We start from the raw sequence: 20,148 nt of genomic DNA, 5'->3' as shown, positions 1-20,148 counted from the left end.
ATATATAAAGAAAATATTACCAGAAAAAAAAGGGAGAAATTGACAATAATACAATAATATTAGGGGATGTTAATGCCTCACTTACATTAATGAACAGATTATCCATACAAAAAAATAAATAAGGTAACAGTGGTCATAATGACACAATAGAACAGTTGGACTTTATGCATATCTATAGGAGAGTCCATCCAAAAACAACAGAATACACATTTTTTTTTCAAGTGCACATGGAACGTTCTCCAGGATAAATCACATGCTAGGCCACAAAACATGTCTCAACAAATTTAAGAGGATATAAATTTTATCAAGCACTCTTTCCCACCACAATGGCATGAAACTAGAAATCAAATACAGGAAGAAAAATGGTAAAAACACAAACAGATGGAAAATAAACCACATGCTACTAAAAAAAGAAAGTGTCAATGATGAAATCAAAGTGAAAATCTGAAAATACCTTGAGACAAATGAAATTGGAAATACAATTTTAAAAAATCTATGGGATGCACCAAAAGCAGTTTTAAGAGGGAAATTTAGAGTGATACAGGCCTACCTCAAGAAATAAGAAAACTCTCAACATAACCTGCCATCTAAAAAATAAGAAAAACAAACAAACAAAATCCAAAGTCAGCAGAAGGGAAATAATAAAGACCAGAGAAAAAATAAATAAAATAGAGAGAGAAAAAAAATAGAAAAGATCAATAAAATCAATAGCTGTTTTTTTTTAAAATATAAAATCAATAAACCTTTAGCCAGGCTCAACAAGAAGAGAGAGGACTCAAAAGAATAAGAAATGAAAGAGGAGAAATAACAACTGATATGACAGAGATACAAAAAATCATGAGACTACTACAAACAGTTCTATGCCAATATATTGGACATTCTAGGAGAAATGGACAAATTTCTAGAAACATACAACCTTCCAAGAATGAATCAGGAAGAAATAAATAAACTGACTGGACTGAGCACTGTAAGTAACTTGTAAAAAAAAAAAAAAAAAAAAAAAGCCCAGCAAACAGAAGCCCAGGCTTAGGCAATTTCACAGAGGAATTCAATAAAACATATAAAGAAGAATTAGTAACTCTTTTTCATTCTCAAACTATCCCCAAAACTGTAGAGGATGGAACACTCCCTAATTCATTCTATGAGACCTCCATTGCTCTGATAGCAAAATGATACAAAGACAATACAAAAAAAGAACTTGACATGCTAATATTTCTGATGAATATAGATGTAAAAATTCTTAACAAAATATTAGCAAACTGAATTCAACAATACAGAAAAGGATCAAACATTATTATCAAAGGAGATCTATTCAAGGAATGAAAGGATGGTTCAGTATTCACAAATCAATGTGATACACCACATTAACCAAATGGTGGCTAAAAATCACATGATCATCATAGATGCAGAAAATGAATTTGACAAATTTCAACATCTATCAATGATAAAAACTTTCAATAAAGTTGATATAAATGGAACATATCTCAACATAATAAAGGTCATTCATGACAAACCCACAGCTAATATCATACTCAATAGTGAAGAGCTTAAAGTTTTTCCTCTAAAGTTAGGAACAAGACAAGGATGCCCACTCTCACTACATGTATTACACATAATATTTAAGGCCTTAGTCATGGCAGTCAGACAAAAATAAATAAATAAAAGGTATCCAAATAGGAAAGGAGGAAGTAAAACTGTCACTGTTTGTAGATGACATAATACTATACAGAGAATACCCTAAATTCTCCACCAAAAAATTATTAGAACTAATAAGTGAATTCAGTAAAATTGTAGGACACAGGATTAACATAAAATATTTGTTATTTCTCTATACATTAAAAGTAAACTATCAGAAAAAAAAGTTTAAAAATCCTGTTTAAAGCTGCTTTACAAGAATAAAATACCTAGGAATAAACTTAACCAAGGGATTGAAAGACCTATACTCTGAAAACTATAAAACATTGATGAAGGAAATTGAAGATTATACAAATAAATGGAAATGTATCCCATGTCCATGGACTGTAAGAATATTGTCTAAATGTTCATACTACCCAGAACAATCTACTGATTGTTAAAACACCCATGACATTTTTCACAGAACTAGAACTAGAATTTTAAAATTTGTATGGAAGCACAAAAGATGCAGAGTTACCAAAACAATATTGAGAAAGAAGAACAAACCTGGAGGTATTGTGTTCTCTGACTTCAGACTATGTACAAAAATACAGTAATGAGAATGGCATAGTCATGGCACAAAAACAGACACATAGATCAGTGGAACAGAATAGAGAGGCCAGAAATAAACCCATGCATTTATGGTCAATTAATCTACAACAAAGGAGGCAAAAATATACAGTGGGAAAAGAAAGTCTCTTCAATAAGTGATTCTGGGAAAACTGAACAGCTAAATGTAACAGAATGAAATTAGAACATTTTCTCATACTAAATAACTAAATACAACAATAAACTAAAAATGGATTAAAGACCTAAATGTAAGACTTGAAAACATAAAACTCTCAGAAGAAAACATAGGCAGAAACATCTTTGACATAAATTGTAAATATATTTTTGGATCTGCCTCCTAAGCCAAAAGAAACAAAAGCACATATAAACAAATGGGACCTAATTAAACTTAAAAGATTTTGCACAGCAAAGGAAACCAAGAGCAAAATAAAGACATCATCCTAAATGGGAAAATATCTGCAAATGATATGACTGATAAGGGGTTAATATCTAAAATATATAAACAGCTCATACAATTCAATATCTAAAAAAACAACCCAATTAAAAACATGTGCAGAAGACCTGAATAGACATTGTCCCAAAGATAATATACAGATGGCCAACCAGGCACATTGAAAAAATGTTTAACATCATTAATCACCAGAGAAATGCAAATCAAAACCACAATGAGATGTCACCTCACACCTACCAGAAGGGCTATCATCTAAAAATCTATAAATAAAAAATTTTGGTAAGAATATTGAGAAAGGGAACCCCAGTACAATGTTGGGGATTGTAAACTGTTGCAGCCATTATGGAAAACAGTATAGAGGTTCTCAGAAAAAATTCCACTCTTGAGTATTTACCAAAAAAAACAAAACAAAACAATGATTTGAAAAGGTAGATGCATGCAGCCTAATGTTCATAGCAGCATTATTTACAATATCTAAGATATGGAAGCAACCTAAGTGTCCATCAACAGATGGATGGATAAAGAAGATGTGAGATATATATAAATATATATAATATAAAATAAGTAAGCCACAAGGATATACTGTACAGCACAGGTAAATATAGCCATTGTTTTTTTTAATAATTTTAAATTCAGCATAATCCATAAAAATGTTCAACCATTATGTTGTACACCTGAAACTAATACAATGTGCTGAATCAACAAACTTCAATTTAAATAAAGAGTAAAATAATTGGTTCTTTGAAATGATTAACAAAATTTTAAAAAGATCAAGTGATCAAGAAAAAAATAAATTGCAAATGATATCAGGAATAAGAAAAATAACGTAACTGATTTTACACATATTATGGATAAGAAGTTACTATGAACAGCCTTATGTCATTAAGTTTGATAGTTTGGATAAAATCAACAAATTTCTCAATGACATAACCACTGCAAAATCACAGGAGAAGAAACAAAATTATAATAACCTATTATTCATTAAAGAAACTAAAATCACTCTTTAAAACTTCCCAAGAAGATCCCAGGCACAGATAAGTCTAATGATGAAAATCTCTGAACATTTTAGGAAAAAAAATTCTCACATATTACATAATTTTTTCCAGAGCATGGGGGAATACACCTTAACTCTTTTTATGACACAAAACCAGATAGAAACACTAAAAGAAAGAAAAATTACAGAACATTCTTCCATAGTCATAGGCTCAAACACTGTAAAGATATCTAAAGATAACATAAACATAACAAATTTAGAGCTATATTAAATAGATAATACATAATCATCAATTAAGTTTTATTCAAGAAATACAAGGGTGTTTTAGAATTTCAAATTAAAGTAATTCAGACAGTAATGTAGAATGGAGAATAATTATGATCATCTCTATGGACTCATTTTAAAGATATTTAGTTAAAACATACCTATTAGTTATTAAAAAAAAAACTTCAGTAAACTAAAAATAGGGAATTTGATAAACAGTATAAAGATCTACAGTAGATACCATATTTAATGGTAAAATATTGATTAATTTCATCCTAAGATTGTGACTGTGACATGAATACAAATCATCGCTTGTATGAAGTCTCCAAACATGGACATAGAAAAGGAAAAACAAATGAAAGTCACAATGATTGGAAAGAAAATTTTTTTAAAGTTGACAATTTAAACAAGGTGATTGTGTATGTAAAATATTCAAGGAAATAATATTAAATTATTAGAATTAATTATTGAATTTAGCAAGGCTGCTAGATAAAAAGAGGAATTACATTTCTGTATATCAACAACAAACAAAAGAAAGCTAAATTTAATCCAAAAAGATACAATTTATAATTACAGAAAAATGTAATATTTGTCTTCTGAAGACTATACAATATTAATGATCAAATCAAAGAAGACAATAAATGGATAAATACCATATACATTTATTGGATGACTCAGTATGATAAAGTTGTCAGTCTGGGCCAATTGATCTATAGCTTTAATACAATCTCAATACAAATAAAGGAACAGAAAAACATTTTTAGAGGGAAATTAACAAAATATTTTTTAAAATTCATATGGAATTACAAAGGCCAAGAAAAGATAAAGCAATCTTAAAGAAGAACAAACCTGGATGAATTAAATATCAATATATATCAAGACCTATTATAAAAATATATTAACCTTGGTAGTATTAATCTTTTGATAAATGGTGTTAGTTAATCGACTATCCATACAGGAAAAAATATATCTTGATCCTTACCTATACCCAAAAAATCTTTTGCAGTTAAATTTTAAATATAATTGTAAGAGGTAAATCAAGAAATTTTTAGAAGAAGACATAGAGAACATCATTTTGACATTAGTAGAATAAGTTTTCCTTAAAAAACACAAAATCTGCTAACCATAGTGGAAAATAAAAATTAGCTGTGCTACATCAAAATTAAAAACTTTTGATCATTAAAATACATTATGATTATAACATAGTGTGCCACAGCGTGTGAGAAAATATTCAGATGTATATACAACAAAGAATTTGGATTTAGTATATTTAGTCCACTTATCAATAAGAAAAAGACAACCAAATAAAGTAGTGGTGGGGAGATCTTATATAAATGCTTCACAAAAGAAGACATTCAAATGGCCAACAATCAATAAAAAGTTGCTCAACTCCATTATTCTTCAGGGAAATGCAGATCAAAACCACAGTGAAATGCTCCTTATATATGTACAGAATGATTAAACTGAAAAAAGGCAATTCCCAGTAGTTTTTAAGTAGGAAGCAGTCAGAAATCACATACACAGCTGGTGAAAGAGTAAATTGGTACAACCAGTTTAGAAAACTCTTTCACAGCATTTACTAAATATACACATTTTTTTATAACACTACAGTTCAATTTCTGGGTATATGTCCAACAGAACTATGAACATTTGCTCTACAAAATTTTCATAGCAATGCTATTTACAATAACAACAATGAACAAAAACTGGAAACTACCAAATGCCCTTCAATATCAAAATGGATAAGCATATTTTAGCATATATCTGCAAATGTAAAGTGATATATGGATAAATCTCAAAAGCATATAGTTTAACAAAGACACACACCATAGATAATATGTACAATATGATTCATTTTATATAAAATGCAGTAAATAGGAAAAACTATGGTATCAAACTAAGGATATTGGTTATCCTGAGAGCGATACTGACTTGAAACATGCTCAAGGGGTTCTTGTGGGCTGCTGGTAATGTTTTGTTTACCAGCTAGTTGATCTAAGGGCCAGTTTTTATGGACTTGTTCAGTTTGGAGAATTATATTTACTCTTTGCTATATCCATTTTATACTTGAATAAGTCTTAAAAATAAGGTACACAAAAAGACAAAATGATATGAGCAAAGACCAAACAAGAAAGTAAATGGATAGAAATTATATACTGTGCAATTAGAGGCATAAGAATGTGGAATATATTTCCATATATTTCTAACAGTCAAGTATGAGCAAAGATAAAAAGTGATATTGCTTAATGTTAGGTCAATTCATCAAACTCACATAACTATTATAAATAGGTATATGCCTAATAACTGAGGCTCAAAATACATAAAGCAAAACCAAAGAAAATAGACAAATCCATAATTATAGATGAAGACTTTAGTATGGCGCAGTTGTTTATATAATTTCTAGACAAATCAGATTAAAATTGTCTGAATAACACTAGCAGCTCCTTTGACAAAACTGACATTTATAGAACAGCACATCTTATAAGTGCAGAATACATATTGTTTTTAGTAGCATGTGTAAAATTAACTGAGAGAGACAATCTTCTGGGCTATAGAACAACTATCAACAAATTTCAAAGATTGTAATATACAGAGTTGCTTCCTTAAAAATAATAAATTTAACTTATAAATATAAAAATAAATGAATAAAAATTTATATGTTGGAATTTTTAAATAATTGACTTCCAAATTATATGAGTCAAAGAAGAAATTAAAATGCAAATTTGAAAATATTTTAAACTGAATTATATGAACTCACAAAGTATCAAAATTTGTAGAATCCAGCTTTACAGTACTTATAGGTACATTTGTAGCAATGCTGATATTAGAAAAATAAGACATGTCTTATTGATTTTCTATGTTTACATCTTAAAACAATAATAAAAGACAAGCAAATTTAAACCAAAATAAGCAACAGGAAGAAACAAAGACAAAAGTGGAAATTTGTGAAATTAGTGAAAGGAAATAAGATAATTTAAAAAGCCAAAATTTGGTAACTTGAAAGATTTATGTGATTGATAAATACCTAACAAGACATCAATATTGGAATATAAGATAACATACTCAAAAGATCCTAGAGGTAAATCCTAGAGGATTATTATGAGTCATTTTATTATAATAAGTAGTCAACTTACATGAAATTAACAAGTCCCTTCAACTAACCTAAACTGACATAAAACATAAAGAAATTTGAATAAGCCTACATTTATTAAAGAAATTTTACTCATTCACAAATAATAACACATAGAAAAATGTAGGCCCCAGTTATTTCATTGGCAAAACCAAGTAAACATTTAAGGAAATAAATGATACCATTTTTACAAGAATGCTTTAAGAAAATACTTCCCCTTTTATAAAGTGAACAATGCCTTGACAAAAAATACCACACACACAAACACAGTACTAAAAGAGAAAACTACACACCATTATCTGCCATGAGAATACACACAAAATTTTAGTAAAATACCAGCAAATAAGATCCAGTAATAAACCTCAAGTGGGGTATATCCCAGGAATATAAGTTTGGTTTAAATTTTTTAAATCAATGTATTTCACCATTATTACAGAATAAAGAAAATTTATATGATGATCTCAATAAATGCAGAAAAATCATTTCACAAAATTCAGTAAGCTCTGAAAGTCTCAGAGAAAGAAAGCAATAATAATAATAAAAGTCTTAAAGATTGAAATGTAAAACTGTCTTTGTATGACTATCAATATAGAAAGTCCTAAATAATGTACAGAAGTTATGCTGCGAGTAATAAGTATATCTTGCTGCATCATAGGATATAAAGTCAATATATAAATATCATAGTTTTATATACTAACAGCAAACAATTGGAAAGTAAAACAATCTATTTGGAATAAATTAAGAAAGCCAAGAAACTTCTCTACAGAGAAAACTGCAAAATATTAAAAGAGAAAAAAAATTAAAATTAAAGAAAAATAAAATCAATCTAAAATTTAATACTCAGCAGAAGCTGCTTTGAAAATGTTTATTTTTTAGGAAATATTAAAAGTAAAACAATTTTCTAGTCAAATGAAAACAGTAGGCACATACAGCAACACACAGAGCTCTTAAATATTCAATTTAAATTAATATTTCCTATGAAAATTATAACAAAGTCCTATTTAATTTAAAATATGCAGAAACATGAAAAAAAGTTGGATATTTGGAGTTAAAATGTTAAAAGTATAATGTCTAGGAAGAGGTTATAGGAACACCAGTTTGGCTCTGTTGAAGAAACAGAATGAGAAGATGAGACAAAGAGGGCACAGGAGACATTGGCAACAGGTAAGTCCCTAGCTCCTGAACAAATGCTCAGTTGCATCCTTTCCCATAGTTGAAGTCTCTTTAAAACATTGTGTCAAGTGGAGTCCCTGTCACCTGAAATAATAGAAAAATCCTTATTATTAGAAGTTTGGACATGATCTTTTGCAATTAATGGAGGTTAGGAGTTACTTAAATTAGTAAAATGAGGATTGTCACACCTACTTTGAAAGATGTCCTTGGGGATTAGAAACAATGTGTGAAAACTATAGTTATTTAACTATCATATAACATCTTTATACGCAGCACAAAATCAGACATAATCGTGACTCACCTTTTCATCAAATAGGGGGAAAGGGGTGGAAAATGAATTTCTGGAAATGATCTAAAATTGTTTTTGTTGACTTGAGTCTCTGGGTATTTTATGACCTTGCCTTCTTGTGAGGTTCAGGATAAAATCTAATGGCAGTTTAGATGACCCTACAAGTTATTTAAACACCACCATGGGATCTCCAGTGAAAAGCTTTAAAGTTTGACTCTTACACATGGAATACAGTTTTTTAGAGCATAAAATTCTCCCTAGGAGGAAAACAGTATGCTCTTAGAAATGTACAAGATGAATAAGGGAATTTTTGTGCTTCACAGTGGTACAAAGAAAAAGAAGTGAAAAATGAATGTTTAGGCAGATGGAGATTCATTTCAGCAATGTAGAATTCCATGCTCAAATTCTTAAATTTGATTTCACCCCAGATTAAAGCAATTGCCCAATTCCCCACTGCCACATCTCTATATCAGTTATTTCGAGTGTGCTTAATAAGAACTTTTAAGCCTTTAAAAGAAATGCAAAAGCATAATTTGAGGTGCTATTTCAGTATATGAAATATTCACATCTAATTATTCCAGAAGTGACAATATTTTAAGAACATCAATAATAAGATTCTTAAATATTTTAGATAGCAGAGCTCTAATCCATCATGTTCAACTACTCTGGATGTGCCAATTGAACTGAAAATCTGTTCAAAGAGAACTGCAAGAAATATCAGGCTTGATCTACAATTGCATGGTTCCATAGCATATCAGAGTTGACTAGATATGACCCTGATGTGCAAGGATATGGATCATCTCCCCCAATGTCATCCAGCCCCATCCACAGAATCTTTAAGTTAGATAAAGTCTTATATGTCATTCATGTCACCCATGCAGTAATATTTTCTCCAACATTCCTGAGAAGTAGTCTTCAGCTTTTGGCTTAAATGCCTTTGGTGACAGGCTGTTCATTTATTTGACAAAGCAAAGTGTTCCTTAGTTAGACAGCTCTAATTGTTGAAAAGTTCCTCCTCAAGTTGCAGCAAAATCAGCCTCCCTGTTATTTCTACCCACTGATCCTTGTGAATACAAAATGAATTGACTTTCGAGTGAATATAGAATAAATTGACACTCCCCCTTCAAATGATAGCCCTCTCCCGAGGCACACTGATTTTTTCAGTTGACTGCTTAGTGTAGGGGCTGTGGTTAGGTCTGAAAATGTGGATTCAATTCTATGGTCTCAGTTGTTACTTCTCAATATCAAATGGCTTTTCAGGAGTGTACTGTAAATAAGGATATACATACTACACCTTTCCTTAGGTTTTTGTGTGTATTATATTGAGAAAATCTGTGGAATATACTCTTTTCACTTCAATACACACTGTAAACATGGCATATTGTTAATGAGTCTCAATTCACACTGAATAGTTCACTTTTGAATTTTTTCCTGGAGAACTCTACTTCCATTGTTCTCAAATTTATTAGATTATTTTCAATGTCACATTCCAGTGCTAAAATCAAGTCCTCCCTAATTGCCACTGCTCTGTGTAATACAGCTAGATTTATTTTCCTATAGAGAACATGGGCAGCTAAGTTACATCAAGCCAAGTGAGAAATTGAAGTCTTTTCTCAATTATTTTGTTCCTTCCTCTAAAGCTGAGTGTGTACAAATTATAGAAGGTATTACATTTTCCTCATTCCTCGACCCTATTAAAGATTATTTTCAATGTAAATGAGTTCATAGTGTTAAGGTGTGAAATTTAGACAAAAGTAACAATTTCTAAGGATTAAAAGAATATGTGATTAGTGATTATTTTCTCTAAATTTCCCTGAAATGATTTCTACATGGAGAGACATGCCCGCATCTTAAACAAAAAAGAAGTCTGCTTAAGCAATAGAGTAAGCTACAGTTTCAAAGTCAAATGATTTTCTTACGGTAAATGACACAGGACAGTAATTTAATAACACAGGATTCACTTAAAATACATGTGGCTTTATTCATCATTTCTAGGGAAATGTGATTATTAAATCTGAAAACATTTGCATATGTAAACTACTATAATTAGGTGGAAATTTTATCTTTCTAATTCTAAAGGGCATTCATCAAAAGTACTGAGGAAGGTGAAACTGTCAGATGTAAGATACATGGCATGATATACATAAATGAAAATGTGCAGCATTCTATTTTGATATTTAACAAGTAGTAGATTGCTAATGTTAAGCATAGGACACACAGGAAAAAATATTAATAGAGAGAAAGAGAAAGAAGTGATACATTTTTTAAAAAAGGAAAAGATAAATGTGAAAGAGGCAACACTAAGGTAAAAAAAAAAATACACATTAAGAGCTCAAAGTTGAATATGAGAATTGTCAATGGAATGTCCCCAGTAGACCAACAGGATCCAGGGGTCAAGGTTATGTGTGTTACCTGGTGACATACCTTACAAGCAGAATAGAACATGGATAAAAACAAGACAGATAAGCATAAATGATGACAGACTAGAAGTCAGGCTAACTTGGTAAGAAATAAAAGAACCAGCAGAAAGAAGAGTAATATCCTAACACAAAAACATTCCATATTGGCAAAAGCCAAAATAAGTACCCTAGGAAATAGGGACATGTAGAAATTGAACAACAAAATAAATAATGCCAGAAGCTCAGATAAGCAGGTAGGGAAGCAAGGATTAGAGAAAGCTAAATTTATCAGTTAGTATTCAACTGCATAGAATAAAAGAATGAAATAATTTTTAAAAAGTAACAAACATAATAAAAAACGTACTTTCATATTTTTTATAATCCAAATATAGGCAATTCAGGACAACTATGGGAATCCATTTTGTTCCATCTCACCTTCCCTAGGAGAAGATCTTGTCTTAGTGGTCAAAAATGACTGCTGGAGCATCTGCTATCATACAAGTGTTTATGTAAGCAAGATGAAGAAGGGGGAAAAGAACAGTGTTCCTCCTCTATTTAAGGGACCATCCCAGAAACTACATAAACATGTCCATTTTTATTTCATTATATAAATACAGTTATATGGCCACACATTTGCAAAATAACTTAGGAAATGTGCTCAGGTAAACTCAGCAGAAAATGGACATTAATGAAAAATGGAAATTAATTTCTGCTGTACATTATTACATACGAACAGGGAAACATAATATTAACTAACATATATTGTGTTCATCATGTAGCCAAACCCTGTTTAAAATATTTTGTATCTATTATTTAACAATAATCCTAAGAATTAAAAACAAATATTTTCCCCACTTTATACATCAGGAACTAACAACAAAGGGTTTAAAATCTAGTTCAAAGTCATAGACTCAGTAAAGGGAAAAATAATTTAAAGCCTGGGTCTGCCACATCCTGGGGATGAGGGAAGACTCCCCATAGAACTGTTTCTGTGAGTATGTGGAAGAGTAAAAGACTGACGTTCCCAAAAGGATGTCTTTTCTAACTTGGGCAATAGTCCTTCCCAGCCAAGTAACATATAAACATGTCCTGTTAAGCAGAGGGTTAATTTTAAAATAGAAACATCTTAAAACTTACAGGAGAGAGACTCTATATGAAAGAGAACAATGGATAGATATACAAATACCCAACTCTAGAGAGAAGAAAGAGAAGGAATTAGTGAGGGACAAATGTAGAGAGGTAAAATAGGAAAGAAGAAATAAGTGAGAAAAAATAGAAGAGAGTCAAAGAATTAAGAAGAGTTAATGAAAATGGAAGAGGGGAAAGAAAGGAAAGTGAAAAAATATGTGTGCCTGTTTGCTTGTGAAGGATAGCTGCTTAAGTTCATTCTCTGTAACTATCAAAATGGCTAGAAATATTCTTCTATAGGCAATGCATGAGTTTACATGGACAAAAGATTTTAAAACGGAAATGATAATGGAAATTTTGTGATCCATTTGGAAGAGAAATTTCAAGCATTTCATTTCTTATGAAAAGTAACACTCCAGCTTCACTGTCTTATGACCAATGTCTTTGTGTGCTGGGTCTGACCTGGCAGTCAAACTGGAAGGTCTAAATTATGCAGTGAGGGAGGGGAAAAGAAAGAATGAAAGAAATGGAGCAATTACATTTTTATCTCATGTAAAATCTGTAATAATTGCTGTAATCTAAAAGCTTTTATGTTCAACTTTTGTTTGATAGTTGGATTTGCACTGACACTTGTAAAGAAATGATAAGTAATATATCCTCCTTCATGTAATGGCTGGATGTAGAATAAAATTCTAAGACAATTCCAGCATTTCTGGTGTGTGGGCCTTGGTTAAATTAGTTGCAACATCTTAAACCATTAGAATGATTACAGTGGACTATAATACAGAGTAATAGCAGCCTGAAGGCAGTAAAAACTCCTTGAAAATGTGCCACACTGTAGTACCTAGAAATAATTAAGGGAGTTAGTGAGTAAGGATGACTATCAGTGGTTAGCTATCTCTACTTCAATAAATCAGAGATAGGGTGGATATCAACAAATGACAGTGGTCTTAAGGCTTACTATTGTGGAACTATCAAGAAAAACTCATAAGCAACCTTCTTTAGTTGACATTGTCCTTAGAAGGGTAGGAATGAGCAGTTTTAATGAAACTTGTATTCAGATACTAACTAAACAAAGCTTTCTGTATCTGGATGACATAAAAATTACAGCCCATCAACACTTCATTTAAAGCGGTACTTTCAATAAACGTGTGTTAGTCTGTTCAGGCTGCTATAACAAAATACCATAGACTGGGGGGCTTATAAACAAAAGCAATTTAATTCTCACAGTTCTGGAGGCTGGAAGTCTAAGATCAGCATGCTAGCATGGGCAGGTAAGGGCCTGTCTCCTACAGTTGTGGACCTTTTGTTGTATCCTCAAGTGGCAGAAGGGTCTAGAAAGCTCTGTGGAATCTTTATTATAAGGTACTAATCTCATTAATGAGGGCTCCATCCTCATGACCTAATCACCTCCAAAAAGTCCCTCCTTTTAAAACCATCACATTGGGTGTTGGGATTCTAACAAGTGAATTTTAGGGGGACACAGACATTCAGACCATAGCAAAAGGGTTAAACATACAGGAAAAATGCTTGCAGCATTGCAAAACCCTTGTATATGAAGTCCTACTCCCTGGCTTATATACCAGTATTGACTTTGGATGGAATTGTTGAGAATATGTGGTTTTGTCCTCAAGCAATCAAATAAAATGTATAGGAAAATAGAGGTCACTGTCATTCAAAATTTAAAGGGAAGGAGAAATGAGATCAAGATGGCAGAGTAGGACGATATGGAGCTCACCTCTACCCCACAAACACATCGAAAATACATCTACATTAGAGCAATTTTCACTAAAAACAAACTAGAGCTTGGAAGAAAGACTCTTATACAACCAAAGCTATAAGAAAAATTCACAAGTGATCAAGTAGGAAAGGAAGAGAAGCAATCAAGTCAGGACCTGTCTCCCTGGGAGGGGACACAAAAGAAAAGGGGAATTACATGGACTTGGAGATCCTCCTGGGAGAGTGAATGGTTCAAACCACATATTGGATGGCCCAGCCCTGAAGTCTGACACCAGGAGGACAAGTCCCATTAGCTGGTTTGTAAACCAGTGGGACCGACAGCAAGGCTGTAAGAAACCTAGCCTCTACTGGTGAAGAGTATGCACATGCTTGCTTACTCCCAAAACAAGGCAGAGGAAGAAGATTGAAATTCCTGGGACTCTGGTCAGTTTCCTGCAACTGCACCAGCATGTGCTTCAGCCTGAGATGTGCACCTGCTCTGGCCTCACTTGCTCCCTGGTACAACTCCACACTAGGGCAAGTGTGGTCATGGCCAAGGAGACTGCACAGTTGTGAGGGATGGAGCCAGCTCAAACCTGGCACAGAATCTGAAAGGGGTGAGGGTAGTGGATAAGGAGCAGTCTGGGACTCTGGCTTGTGCTGGGACCACACAGCCCATGCCCTGACCAATGCTGAGTGCCTGCTCAGGCCCCTCTTTTTTCATGGTGCAGCTCCACACTAGGACAAGAGCTGTCACAGCCAAGGGTGTTACATAGTTGTGAGGGATGGAGCCAGACCTAGCACAGCATCTAAAAGGGGCTTGAGCAAACATTGGTATTGCTTATGGAGGCAGTGGATCAGAACTCTAACTGGTGGTGGGACTGCCAAAGCCCATACCCTAACCCACACCAAGCACACACCCCAGCCCTTCTTGCTCTAACACTGCTCCCCTTTGGGCTGAGGATGCTGATGCAAGAAGGGGAGAGTGCACACTCTTAGAGGAAATGGAGACAGCTCAAACCTGACAATCAGGGTTTCTGTTCCAGCATCTTGGGAACCAGCACTTCCCCCAATAGGGTGCTACTGGCCACTGAGCATAGGTGAAGCCCTGGTTAACACCTGGCTCTGGCTCATTTCCTTGATCTCTAGCCCCACCACCTACAAAGGTGATAGCTGTTAGCACACTCTGGGAAAGACATGATTTGTGCTCACATCAGATCCAGCTCTTCCACCAAAGTCACTGGGTACACACATACTGTATAGGGTTGCTCCCACAAAAGTACACCCCTTCAAGACTGGAAAAGGTAACTGTTTCACCTAATTTCACAGAGAAAGTTAAGCAAAATGAGAAGACAAGAATTTATTTCAAATGAAAAAAACAAGAGAAAATCCCTGAAAATAAAACAAGTAATGAAACAAATAATTTACAAGATAGAGTTCAAAGTACTAGTAACAAGAATACTAAACAAATTAGGAAAAAGAATAGGTGAACACAAAGAGATTTTAACAAGGATCTGGAAAATATGAAAAAAAAAAAAAGAAAAGTGAGACCAAACAATACAATAATTGAAATGAAACACTAAAAGGAATTAAGAGCAGACTAGGTGATACAGAGGAACACATAAGTGACCTGGGAAATAGAATAATGGAAATCACCCTATCAAAACAGTGAAAAGAAAAACATACAAAAAATGAGAACAGTTTGAGAGACCTCTGAAAAAAATCAAGTGTACCAACACTTGCATTAAGAGAGAAAAGGGTAAAAAATATATTTGGTAAAATTATGGCTGAAAACTTCCCAAACTTAAAGAAGAAAACAGAATCAAGGTACAGGAAGCACAGAGAGTCCCAAACAAGATGAACCCATAGAGACCCACACCAAGAAATATCATAATTAAAATGTAAAAAATTTAAAGATAAAGAGATAATATTAAAGACAGCAAGAGAACAATGAAGAGTCATATATAGGGAAACCCCAATAAGGCTATAAGCTAATTTTTCTGCAAAAACTTTGCAGGCCAGGAGGGAGTGTCCTGGTATATTCAAATTGCTGAAAGGGAAAACCCAGCACTCCAGGATACTCTACCCAGAAAGATTATCATTTAGAATTGAATGAGAGATTTAAAAAAAAAAAAGCTTCTCAGATGTGCAAACACTAAAATAATTCATCAATACTAAACTTACCCAAAAATAAATGTTAAAGGAACTTCTTTAAGTGAAAAAGAAAAAGCTATAACAGGAATTAAAAATCCATAGGAAAGGAAAAATCCAATAGTAAAGACAGATATATGATAAAGCATGTGAATCAGTCAGTTAAATACTCTAGTATAAAGATTAAAATACAAAACATTATAAAATCAATTATAACTACAATAAACTGTGAAGGGATAAACATGAAGTGGTAAAAAATGACATCAAAAACACAAAACATGGTGTGGAGTCAAAAATGTAGATCCTTTAGAATCATCAGACACAAGGGAAGAAACTAAAAGAAGAAAAAAGAACAAAGAACTGCAAAAACAACCAGAGAACAAGTAACAAAATGAAAGTGAGTATATACCTATCAATAATTTAATAATTTAGGGCTTCCCTGGTGGTGCAGTGGTTGAGAGTCCGCCTGCCGATGCAGGGGACGCGGGTTCATGCCCCGGTCCGGGAAGATCCCACATGCCATGGAGCGGCTGGGCCCGTGAGCCATGGCCGCTGAGCCTGCACGTCCGGAGCCTGTGTTCCGCAACGGGAGAGGCCACAGCAGTGAGAGGCCCGCGTACCGCAAAGTAAATAAATAAATAAATAATTTAATAATTTAAATGTAAATGGACTAAGTGCTCAAATCAAGACAGAGGGTGGCTGAACAGATAAAAAAACAAGACCCACCTATATGCTGACTATGAGGGAATCAGTTCAGAGCCAGGGACACACACAGAGTGAAAGTGAGAGGATGGAAAATATATTTCCTGCAAATGGAAATGACAAGAAAGCTGGTGTAGCAGACAAAATAGACTTTAAAACAAGGTTATAGGCTTCCCAGTGGTTGAGAGTCTGCCTGCCGATGCAGGGGACGCGGGTTCGTGCCCCGGTCTAGGAGGATCTCATGTGCCGTGGAGTGGCTAGGCCCGTGGGCCATGGCCACTGGACCTGCACGTCCACAGCCTGTGCTCCATGGTGGGAGAGGCCGCAGCAGTGAGAGGCCCGTGTACCACAAAAAAAAAAAAAAAAGAAAAAGAAAAAAAACAGGTTATAATGAAAGACAAAGAAAGTCATATTATAATGATAAATGGATCAATAAAAGAAGAGGATAAAACACTTTTTAACATATATATCCCTAATGTAGGAGCAACTAAATATATAAAGCAAATATTAACTGACATAAAGGGAGAAATTGGCAATAATACAGTAAGAGCGGGGGCTTTAACATACCTCTCACTTCAATGTACAGTTCACCAGAAAGAAAATCAGTAAGGAAATTGTCCTTAAATGACACATTAAACAAGTTGGATTTTGCAGATCTACAGAGGACTGCATTTCAAATACACTTTCATTCCAAGTACATATGGAACATTCTCCAGGATAAAACACATGCTAGACCACAAAACAAGTCTTAACAAATTTAAGAGGATAGAAATTATGTGAAGCATATTTTCTGAATACAACAGTATGAAAATAGAAATCAATTACAGGAAGAAAAATTGTAAAAACACAAACACATGCTAAAGAACATGTTACTAAAAAACCAATGGGTCAATAAAGAAATCAAATAGTAAATCAGAAAGTACCTCAAGACAAATGAAAATAAAAACACAAATTTCCAAAATCTATGAGAAGAAACAAAAGCAGTTCTAAGAGGGAATTTTATAACAATATGGGCCTACCTCAAGAAATTTTAAAACTCTTAAATAAACAACCTAACTTACCATGTAAAGTAATTAGAAAATGAAGAACAAACCCCAGAGTCAGTAGAAGGAAGGTATTAATTAAGATCAGAGAGAAAATAAATAAAATGATGATCAAAGAAAAGATTCATAAGATCAATAAAACCAAGAGCTGATCTTTTCTGAAAAGATAAACAAAATTTATAAGGCTTTATCCAGGCTCATCAAGAAAAAAATAGAGGAGGCCCAAATAAAAAAATCAGAAATGAAAGAGGAGAAGATACAACTGATATCACAGAGATATCAATACAAAATACCATAAGAGAATACTTCAAACAGTTCTATGCCAAAAAATTGGACAAACTAGAAGAAACGGATAAATTTCTAGACATGTACATCTTCCATGACTGAATCAGGATGGAAAAGACAATCTGAACAAATTGATTGCTGGCAGTGAAATTGAATTTATAATTTTAAAAAACTACCGTCAAACAAAAGTCCAGGACTAGATGGTTTCACAGGGGAATTCCACAAAACATATGAAGAAGAGTTAATACCTATCCTTCTCAAACTATTCCTAAAAATTGAAGTGGATTGAACACTCCCCAAGTCATTCAACTAGGGCACCATTACCCTGATATCTAAACGAGACAAAGACACTGCAAAAAAAAAAAATTACAGGCCAATATCTCTGATGAATGTAGAAATAAACAAAATATTAAGGAACTGAATTCAACAATACATAGAAAGAATCATAATCATGATAGAGTGGGGCTTATTCTAGGGATGTGAGGATGCTTCAACATTCACAAATCAGTCAATGTGGTACACCATAATAACAAAACAAATGATAAAAATCACATGATCATCTCAGATGCAGAAAAAGAATTTGACAAAATTCAATATCCATTGATAATAAAAACTCTTAACAAAGTTGATATAGAGGGAACATATCTCAACATAATAAAGGTCATTTATAGCAAACCCACAGCTAACATCATACTCAATGGTGAAAAGATGATAGCTTTTCTTCTAAAATCAGGAACAAGACAAGGATGTCCACTCTCACCACTTCTATTTAACATAACATTAGAAGACATAGTCTTGGCAACTGGACAGAAAAATAAATAAAAGGCATCCAAATAGAAAGGGAAGTAAAACTGTCATTGTATGCAGGTGACATGGTACTATATAGAGAAAACCCTGAAGTCTCTATCAAAAAATAAATAAATAAATTTAGAACTAAGTGAATTCAGTAAAGTTGCAGGATACAATATTACTATAAAGAAATTTATTGCTTTTCTATACACTAAAAGTGAACTATCAGAAAAAGAAATCAAGAAAACGATCCCTTTTTAAATTACATCAAAAAATTAAAATACCTAGGAATAAATTTAATGAATGAGGTAAAAATAAAAACGTATGCTCTGAGAAGTGTAAGGTAGTTCATGAATTTATGAAGGAAATTTAAGATGATACAAATGAATGTAATGATACCCAGTGTTCATGGATTAGAAGAATTAATATTTTTAAAATGTTCATACCGCCCAAAGCAATCTACAGATTTAATGCAATCACTATCTAAATATCCATGACATTATTCAAAGGACTAGAATAATCCTATAACCAAAGCAATCTTGAAAAAAGGAAAAAAGCTGGAGGTATCAACCACCCTGACTTCAGACTATACTAAAAACTACAGTAAAGAAAACAACATGGTAATGGCACAACAATAGACACAAAGATAAGTGGAACAGAATAGAGAGGCCAGAAATAAACTCACACACTTACAATAAATTAATTTATGACAAAGGAGGTAAGAATATACAATGGAAAAAAGACAATTTCTTAAATAAGTGGTTCTGGGAAAACTGGACGGGTACTGTAAAAGAATGAAAACTGTAAAAGAATGAAGTTAGAACATTTTTCTCACATCATATACAAAAATAAACTCAAAGTGGATTAAAACCTAAATGTAAGACCTGAAGCCATATAAAACTCCTAGAAGAAAATATGGGCAGAACAATCTTAGACATAAATTGTAGCCATATATTTTCAGTAAGGCAAAGTAAACAAAAGTAGAAACAAACAACTGGGACCTAATTAAACTTAAAGTTTTTGCATAGCAAAGGAAGCTATCAACAAAATGAAAAGACATCCTCCTAAATGAGAGAAATACTTGCAAATGATATGACTGATAAGGGGTTAATATCCAAAATATATAAACAGCTTATACAATTCAATATCCAGAAAACAAAAACCTGATTAAAAAATGAGCAGAAAACCTGAATAGACATTTTTCTAAAGAAGATATATAGATGATTAACAGGCACATGTAAAGATACTCAGTATCACTCATCATCATATAAATGCAAATCAAAACATCAATGAGATATCACCACACACCTGTCAGAATGGCTATCATCAAAAATTCTGCAAATAACAAATGTTGTCAAGGCTGTGGAGAAAAGAGAACAGTAGTACA

The sequence above is a fragment of the Orcinus orca genome, chromosome 15 (assembly GCF_937001465.1).
Source record: "Orcinus orca chromosome 15, mOrcOrc1.1, whole genome shotgun sequence".
NCBI lineage: Eukaryota > Metazoa > Chordata > Mammalia > Artiodactyla > Delphinidae > Orcinus > Orcinus orca.
The sequence above is the reverse complement of the archived record's forward strand: the minus strand, read 5'-3'. Positions refer to the sequence as shown.